This window comes from Arachis ipaensis, chromosome B10, assembly GCF_059453495.1.
Source record: "Arachis ipaensis isolate K30076 ecotype BB chromosome B10, ASM5945349v1, whole genome shotgun sequence".
Taxonomy (NCBI): domain Eukaryota; kingdom Viridiplantae; phylum Streptophyta; class Magnoliopsida; order Fabales; family Fabaceae; genus Arachis; species Arachis ipaensis.
The window spans coordinates 94,792,681-94,800,287 of NC_142435.1; the positions used below are offsets into that span (position 1 = coordinate 94,792,681).

General features: G+C 34.0%; 1 non-coding gene across 1 annotated transcript; it reads left to right on the forward strand.

The window, feature by feature from the left end:
• On the forward strand, positions 1-108 carry LOC148580929 (small nucleolar RNA R71). Its single transcript, XR_015895711.1, has one exon. It is a non-coding gene; the product is annotated as a small nucleolar RNA R71 (small nucleolar RNA).
• Positions 109-7,607: the final 7,499 nt, after the last annotated feature.

A 7,607-nucleotide genomic window follows, 5' to 3' on the forward strand; every position in this document is an offset into this window, starting at 1 on the left:
AAGCATGTCAGAAGGACACTTTTTGGTCAGTTGCTTGTATCTCTCCCAAGCTTCATAGAGGGATTCACCTTCCTTCTGTCTGAAGGTTTGAACATCCACTCTAAGCTTGCTCAGCTTTTGAAGAGGAAAGAACTTGGCTAAGAAAGCCGTGACCAGCTTATCCTAAGAGTTCAGGCTGTCTTTGGGTTGAGAGTCCAACCACACTCTAGCTCTGTCTCTTATAGCAAAAAGGAAAAGCATGAGCCTGTAGACTTCAGGATCTACTCCATTAGTCTTAACAGTATCACATATCTGCAAGAATTCAGTTAAGAACTGAAAAGGATCTTCAGATGGAAGTCCATGGAACTTGCAGTTCTGCTGCATCAGAGAAACTAGCTGAGGTTTCAGCTCAAAATTGTTTGCTCCAATGGCAGGAATGGAGATGCTTCTTCCGTGTAAATTGGAATTAGGTGCAGTAAAGTCACCAAGCATTCTCCTTGCATTATTGTTGTTGGGTTTGGCTGCCATCTCCTTTACTTGTTCGAAATTTTCAATAAGGTTGTCTCTGGATTGTTGTAATTTAGCTTCTCTTAGTTTTCTCTTCAGAGTCCTTTCAGGTTCTGGATCAGCTTCAACAAGAATGTCTTTTTCCTTGTTCCTGCTCATAAGAAGGAGAAGAGAACAAGAAAAGAAGAGGAATCCTCTATGTCACAGTAAAGAGGTTCCTTACTAGTAGAAGAAGAAAAGGAATAGGGGTGAAGAAGAATGAAGAATCCAAACACAAGGGTAAGGATAGGAGCAGTGATGTGAGATGAAGAGAAGTGTTAGTAGATGAATAAATAATTAGAAGGAGATGAGGGAGAAGAATTTTTGAAAATTATTTTGAAAAAGGGTTAGTGATTTTCGAAAATAGTTTTTGAAAAAGGTTAGTAGTTTTCGAAAATTAAAATCAAAAATTAAAATAATTAGTTAATTAAAAAGAAATTTTGAAAAAGGGGGAAGATATTTTCGAAAATTAGAGAGAGAGGGAGTTAGTTAGGTAGTTTTGAAAAAGATAAGAAACAAACAAAAAGTTAGTTAGTTAGTTGAAACAAATTTGAAAATCAATTTTGAAAAGATAAGAAGATAAGAAGTTAGAGAAGATATTTTAAAATCAAATTTTGAAAAAGATAAGATAAGAAGATATTTTTGAAAAGATGTGATTGAAATTAGTTTTTGAAAAAGATTTGATTTTTTTAAAATCACAATTAATGACTTGATTCACAAGAAATCACAAGATATGATTCTAGAACTTAAAGTTTGAATCTTTCTTAACAAGTAAGTAACAAACTTGAAATTTTTGAATCAAAACATTAATCAATGATGTTATTTTCGAAAATTAGGAGATAAAGATAAGAAAAACATTTTTGAAAAATATTTTTATAATTTTCGAAAATAACTAAGAAAATTGAAAAAGATTTGATTTTTGAAAAAGATTTTGAAAAAGATAAGATTTTTAAATTGAAAATTTGATTTGACTCATAAAAACAACTAGATTTTAAAAATTTTTGAAAAAGTCAAATCTAATTTTCGAAATTTTAAGAGAGAAAAAAAGGGAAAGATATTTTTTTTTTATTTTTGAATTTTTAATGATGAGGGAGAAAAACATGAAAATGATGCAATGCATGAAAATTTTTAACTCAAGACTCAAACAAGAAACATGAAATATTTTTTATTTTTATGATTTTCTAATTTTTTTTGTATTTTTATTTTATTTTTTCGAAAATCATTTTGGAAAAGAAAAATAAGGATTCTAAAATTTTTAATATGAATTCCAGGAATCTTATGCTCTTTAGTCTAAAGCTCCAATCAAAGGGTCAGGCATGGCTTAATAGCCAGCCAAGCTTTAGTAAAAATATGAGTGTAATTCATTCAATTTTAAGCCAAAACCTCAGTCCAAAAGAATTTAGACATGGCTTTATAGCTAGCCAGGCTTTAGCATGCTTCATGAAACACTAGAATTCATTCTTAAAAATTCTGAAGAAAAATATATTTTTGAAAACATTTTTTTTTCGAAAACAAAGGAGAAATTTTTGAAAGATTTTTTTGAAAATTTTTTTTTGAAAACTTTTTGAAAAGAAAACGAAAAGAAAGTTACCCAATCTGAGCAACAAGATGAACCGTCAGTTGTCAAAACTCGAACAATCCCCGGCAACGGCGCGAAAAATATGGTGCACGAAATTGTGATCTCTAGTAATGGCTCCAAATACTTGGTGCTCTAATCTTAATTCATAATTTGTCACAACTTCGATATAACTAACCAGCAAGTGCACTGGGTCGTCCAAGTAATAAACCTTACGTGAGTAAGGGTCGATCCCACGGAGATTGTTGGTATGAAGCAAGCTATGGTCACCTTGTAAATCTCAGTCAGGCGGATAATAATTGATTATGGAGTTTTCGAAAATAATACTAATTAAACAGAAAATAAGGATAGAAACCCTTATGTAATTCATTGGTGAGAATTTCAGATAAGCGTGTAGAGATGCTTTCGTTCCTCTGAATCTCTGTTTTCCCGCTGTCTTCATCCAATCAGTCTTACTCCTTTCCATGGCTGGCTTTATGCAAGGGCATCACCGTTGTCAATGGTTACATCCCCTCCTCTTGTGAAAATGGTCCAAATGCTCTGTCACAGCACGGCTAATCATCTGAGGTTCTCGATCATGCTGGAATAGGATTCACCCTCCTTTTGCGTCTGTCACTACGCCCAGCACTCGCGAGTTTGAAGCTCGTCACAGTCATTCAATCCTAGAGTCCTACTCGGAATACCACAGACAAAGTTTAGACTTTCCGGACTCTCATGAATGCCGCCAATCTAGCTTATACCACGAAGATTCTGATTAAGAGATCCAAGAGATAATCATTCAATCGAAGGTAGAACGAAAGTGGTTGTCAAGCACGTGTTCATGGGGAATAATGATGATTGTCACGTTCATCACATTCAGGTTGAAGTGCGAATGAATATCTTAGAAGCGGAATAAGTTGAATTGAATAGAAAAACAGTAGTACTTTGCATTAATCTTTGAGGAACAGCAGAGCTCCACACCTTAATCTATGGAGTGTAGAAACTCTACCGTTAAAAATACATAAGTGAAAGGTCCAGGCATGGCCGAGAGGCCAGCCCCCATGATCTAAGAACCAGGCGTCCAAAGATGTTCAAAGATACAATCCCGGATTCAAAGATTCAAAGATCTCTAATACAATAGTAAAAAGTCCTATTTATAATAAACTAGCTACTAGGGTTTACAGAAGTAAGTAATTGATGCATAAATCCACTTCCGGGGCCCACAAGGTGTGTGCTTGGGCTGAGCTTGAAGTCTAAACGTGGAGAGGTCATTCTTGGAGTTGAACACCAGCTTTTGTGCCAGTTTGGGCGTTGAACTCCACTTTGCAACTTGTTTCTGGCGCTGGACGCCAGAATTGGGCAGAGAACTGGCGTTGAACGCCAGTTTGCGTCGTCTAAACTTGGGCAAAGTATGGACTATTATATATTGCTGGAAAGCCCTGGATGTCTACTTTCCAACGCAATTAGAAGCGCGCCATTTTGAGTTCTGTAGCTCCAGAAAATCCACTTTTAGTGCAGGGAGCTCAGAATCTGATTTTTGCTCAAGTCCCTCAATTTCAGCCAGAAAATACCTGAAATCACAGAAAAACACACAAACTCATAGTAAAGTCCAGAAATGTGAATTTAACATAAAAACTAATGAAAACATCCCTAAAAGTAACTAGATTCTACTAAAAACATACTAAAAACAATGCCAAAAAGCGTATAAATTATCCGCTCATCAATATGATATGAAAAGGTAGGATTAAAGAGATATGATTTTGAAAAAGATAAGAGAAAAAGATATTTTCGAAAAGATATTATTGAAATTAGTTTTGAAAAAGATTTGATTTTTAAAATCACAATTAATGACTTGATTCACAAGAAATCACAAGATATGATTCTAGAACTTAAAGTTTGAATCTTTCTTAACAAGTAAAAAACTTGAAATTTTTGAATCAAAACATTAATTGTTGATGATATTTTCGAAAATAAGATATAAAATTAAGAAGAAGATTTTTGAAAAATATTTTTAAAATTTTCGAAAATAAATAAGAAAAATGAAAAAGATATGATTTTTGAAAAAGATTTTGAAAAAGATGAGATTTTTAAATTGAAAATTTGATTTGACTCATAAGAAACAACTAAATTTTAAAAAATTTTGAAAAAGTCAATCCAAATTTTCGAAATTTTAAGAGAGAAAATGGGAAAGATATTTTTTTGATTTTTGAATTTTTAATGATGAAAGAGAAAAACATCAAAAAGACTCAATGCATGAAAATTTTGGATCAAAACTTGTGATGCATGCAAGAACATTATGAATGTCAAGATGAACACCAAAAACACTTTGAATGTCAAGATGAACACCAAGAACTTATTTTTGAAAAATTTTCAAGAAAAGAAAACATGCAAGACTGATAAACCACTATTTTATGGTTTATCTTGTGCTCAATTGACTGGATTTTATCAACTCTTTACCCACTTATTTATACTATTTGCATGGTTTTATATTTCCTTCCTGATTATGTGCTATGATTGAAAACATGCTTCTTTGATCTTATATTTGCTTATTATTAATCCTCTCTTATTACCATTAGATGCCTTGATATGTGTGTTAAGTGTTTTCAGATATTATAAGGCAAGGATGGCTTGGAGGATGGGAAGAAAGCATGCAAAAGTGGAAGGAATGCAAGAAGTTGGAGAAATTGCTAAGCTGTCTAGCCTGACCTCTCTGCACTCAAACGGCTATAACTTTAGCTACAGTGGTCCAAACGACGCGGTTCCAGTTGCATTGGAAAGCTAACATCCGGGGCTTCGATTAATATATAATATACTATAGTTCCCTTGATGCTAGGCGACGCGACCGTGTGATCCATGCGGCCACGTCGCAATGACGGAAATCCAGTGTGATTTAATTCGAGACCAGCGAATTCTGGGCTGTTTCTGACCCTGTTCTCGGCCCAGAAAACACAGATTAGAGGCTATAAAGTAGGGAAATGCATCCATTCATGAGGAGGCTCTCATATTCACATTTTTAGGAGTAGATGTAGTTTTTAGTGAGAGAGGTTCTCTCCTCTCTCTTAGGATTAGGATTTAGGATTTCTCTTAGTTTTAGGAGTGACTTTCAATCCCAAGTTCAACGTTCTTTTACTTTATATTTATCTCTTACGTTCAGATACTTTAATGCTTATATTAGTTATGTTGCCTATTTGGCTTATGCTACATTCATGTTATGATTCTCTTAATTAATATTATTTGAGGTATTTAAGATCTATGATTGCTTTTCTTTATTTAAATAATTTAGATTTTTCCCTTTTGGCTTTGGTTGATTTATTGGTAACGCTTGAGCTGTCAAATAAAGCAGTGGTTGAAATTGGGAGTTGCTCCAATAACTCTAGTCTTTCCATAGGAATTGACTAGGACCTGAGGATTAAGCTAATTGATCCACTTGATTTACCTTCATAGTTAGAGGTTAACAAAGTGGGATTAAAACCCAATTCTCATCGCAATTGACAAGGATAGGCCTTCCAGTTCTCATACCTTGCCAAGAGATTTTATTGTTATTATTTTATTTTACTTGTCATTCAACATATTCCCTCCTTACCTCCTAATAAACCCCAATTTATAACTCATAACCAATAATAAGAACATACCTCCCTGCAATTCCTTGAGAAGACGACCCGAAGTTTAAATACTCGGTTATCAATTTCAAAGGGGTTTGTTACTTGTGACAACCAAAACGTTTGTACGAAGGGATTTCTGTCGGTTTAGAGACTATATCTACAACGCAACTATTTTTATGACATTCTTTACTGGCAAAAATCCCGACGTCAAAATGGCGTCGTTGCCGGAGAATTGCAAACGTGTGTCTTATTATTGGTTATTGTAAATATATTTTTTTTTGCTTGTTTATTTGTTTTTATTTTTGTTTTTATTTTTGCTTTTCCATAAATTAAGAGGTTATTTGTTTTTATTTAATTATTAAAAAAATTTCAAAAATTTATTCTTAGTGTTCATCTTGATCTTCAAGTTGTTCTTCACGTTTATCTTGACCTTCAAGCTGTTCTTAGTTGTTTTCTTCGTTTTGATCTAAAAATTTGAAATTTGGTGTCATTTTCTTGTTTTTCTCTTTCCTCATTAAATTCAAAAATATTTTTAATTAATTTTTTCGAAAAAAATTTCAGATTTTTATTTTTAAAACTTTTATCTTATCTTATCTTATTTCAAAAATCAAATTTCAAAATTCAAATTTAAAAATTTTCAAAATTTATATTTAAAAATTTTCAAATTACAAATTTCAAATTTCAAAAATTCAAATTTCAAAATTTCAAATTTCAAATTTCAAAATTTAATTTTCAAATTCAAAATTTAAATAACCTTTTAATTTAAATTTGTTTTTATTTTCATTTTTAATTTTTATTTTGCTACTATGAACTCTCACTCTTTGGCAATGAGTCTGGGTATAATTATGTTGCGGGAAGAAGAAATTACAATGAGAACAGGCATCAAGGTTGGAATAATCAAAGATGGGAGGAGCCACAAGGATTTGATCAACCCTCATGGCAACAACCACCTCCAGTGGACTATCAACAACCACCACTATATGCCTATGAACCCTTTCCTCAACATGACTTTGGACCACCATACTCACAAGCCCCTTTCCACCATTCACCTCCATATGACCCTAACCCACATCCACCATACCAACCACCTTATGAACCAAATGAACCATACATAGATCCACCCCAAACCTCCGTGGAGAAAGCACTTGTCAATCTAAACTCTACTATACAAGCTCTCGTCGCCCAAATCTAACCACCAAATACCTTCAACAATCAACCCTCAAGCTCTAGTGCACTTCCTTTTCATCCACATAATGATCTTTTCATCCCATCACCACCCTCCATGGAAGAACACCCACATCTATCAATCCAAAAGCAAGATGATCCCAATTATGCTGTTGATATGGAACAGAAAAGAAGGAATCATCTTCGCGAATCCATACTTCATAAAGAGCTAGAGGAGGCCCTACGGGTAAGGGTAGGAGAGACCTTTGAAGATGAAAGAATAGTTGAAAGGAGTTGTCATAGAAAGAAAAACATCGAGAATGAGTACGATTTTATACTTAAACAACTGGACAAAGCAGCAATTATTAAAAAGGAAGAAGTGGTTGCAGACTTAAGAGATGCTGTACCTCCATTGGAAAGTCCAGTCACAGAGCCTCCTTACACGGTGTTTGATGTTGATGTTGAGAAGAGCGTACAACCTCCAAGGCAGATCATGGTTGAAGATTTTGTAGAGGTTGATCAAGAGGTAGAAGATGTCAAAGAAGAGCACAAGGGAGTGGAGCTTGAAATTACCTTGCTAAAGTTGTTGGAAACCCCCCCTAAGTTGCCATCATCCTTCACAACATTCAAGTGGGTAAAATTCATATCCCATAGCTTTCTAATCCCACTTGAATATGGGCTACTGGAGACGGATGGTCAACTTAGAGCTCTTTGTGGCAATGAGAGTAAGAGGAAGATGGCCAGTGATAAGAATTGTCAAG